The sequence below is a fragment of the Danio rerio genome, chromosome 23 (genome assembly GCF_052040795.2).
Source record: "Danio rerio strain M-AB ecotype USA chromosome 23, GRCz13ab, whole genome shotgun sequence".
Taxonomy (NCBI): Eukaryota; Metazoa; Chordata; class Actinopteri; order Cypriniformes; family Danionidae; genus Danio; species Danio rerio.
In genome coordinates, this window is record NC_141043.1 from 27,220,001 (window position 1) to 27,221,980 (window position 1,980).

Genomic DNA, 1,980 nt, shown 5'->3' on the forward strand with positions numbered 1-1,980 from the left:
GCGAGTGTAGATGCAGTTCATTTTTATGTTTCTGAGGTAACATAAATTTTGCTTTCTATTAAGAAGCAATACATTATTCTATGCAAAACACTGCGACAAATTGCTATAAGCTTGAGAGCCGTTTTAATCCACAAACATTGCTCATAATTCCAGCATCAGACTGTTGAAGCACTACATTTTGCTTCAGAACATACAGTAAATCTTATTATTGGAAAGGCGGAATATCACAGTCACCTGAATGAACAAATGTGCTGACTCAGAAATGAATATTGCTTCAGGATTTTCTTGAGTATATTTATGTCTTGAATTGATCATTAGTACTTGACAGCAATTAAACTTTGCCATTAGCTTGTATTTATTTGGTATTTGCAGACGTCTGGGTCAGTATTAAGTGCTGGATGATTAGCTGAACGCCACATATAGCTCATATTTCTCAAGTGGAAGACAGTAAACACACATTTGCGGGATGATGGATTTGCCACTAGGGTTTCTGTAGGAAAAAAACAGCATGTCTGGAGTGTTTTTTTTTTTTTTTTTTTATATGCCCACATGATCCTCCAGTATGTGTGCTGTGTTAATATTTTGACTGCGGCAGTGCAGACAGAGAGCAGAGAAATAAAGAGAAGGGTTGGGCAGTAAAAGACTGAGGGAGGAGGAGGGTTTCAGTACCTTCTGTCCATTGATGTGAACCGCAGGACTACAGAGGACTAAGAAGCAAAGCAACCCGGCTGCAGAAATTCACCATATATGAATAGAGCATTTAACTGGAAACAGAACCCGATATATGTTCAAAGAACAACTTATTTTATGTATCAGATTATTTTGCTCAACCTTTGGTCACTGGATCTGCACATTAAGAGATTTATAATAATAATAATAATAATAATAGTGTAAGAATGTCAGTGCAAAACAGTAATTTGTTATGTTGGTCCATTAGATGGCGCCAATATGACTACTTAACACTCACCGGCCGCTTTATTAGGTACACCTGACCAACTGCTCGTTAACGCAAATTTCTAATCAGCCAATTACATGGCAGCACCTCAGTGCATGTAGACATGGTCAAGATGATCTGCTGCAGTTCAAATCAAGCCTCAGAATGGGGAAGAAAGGTGATTTAAGTGACTTTAAACATGGCATGGTTGTTGGTGCCAGAGGGGCTAGTCTGAGTATTTCAGAAAGTGCTGATCTACTGGGATTTTCATGCACAACTATCTTTAGGGCTTACAGAGAATGGTCCGAAAAAGAGAAAATATCCAGTAAGCTGCAGTTCTGTGGGCACAAATCGCTTGTTGATGCCAGAGGAGAATGGCCAGACTGGTTCAGAAAGGCAACAGTAACTCAAATAACCACTCGTTACAACCGAGGTATGTAGAAGAGCATCTCTGAGTGCACAAAATGTCGAACCTTGAGGCGGATGGGCTACAGCAGCAGATGACTCCTGTCATCTAAGAACAGGAAACTGAGGCTACAATTTGCACAGGCTCACCAAAATTGGACAATTGACGATTAGAAAAATGTTGCCTGGTCTTGATTTCTGCTGCGACAATCAGACGGTACAGTCTGAATTTGGCATTCATCCAGCCTTGATTCAAAATTTGGATATGCAGCTGACAAATCTGCAGCAACTGTATGCTGCTATGTCAATATGGACTAAAATCTCTGAGGAATATCCAGTACCTTGTTGATTCTATGCCACGAGGGATTAAGGTAGTTCTAAAGGCCAAAAGGGGGTCCAAACCTGGTACTAGTGGAATGACCAAATAAAGTGGCTGGTGAGTGTAGTTTTTAGTATACTTCTAAATACTGACATTAGTTTTCCTCCTTTTATGAAACACTTGTGAGTTATTTTAGTAATTTCTTTATTTCTGAGATCTGTTTGTTTTTCTGTGATTTATTTGGTTTGCAACAGATTTAGTTGCGTTCAACCAGATTTTACTCCTTTCAACGTGTATCATGACATTAACACTCAAACTCATC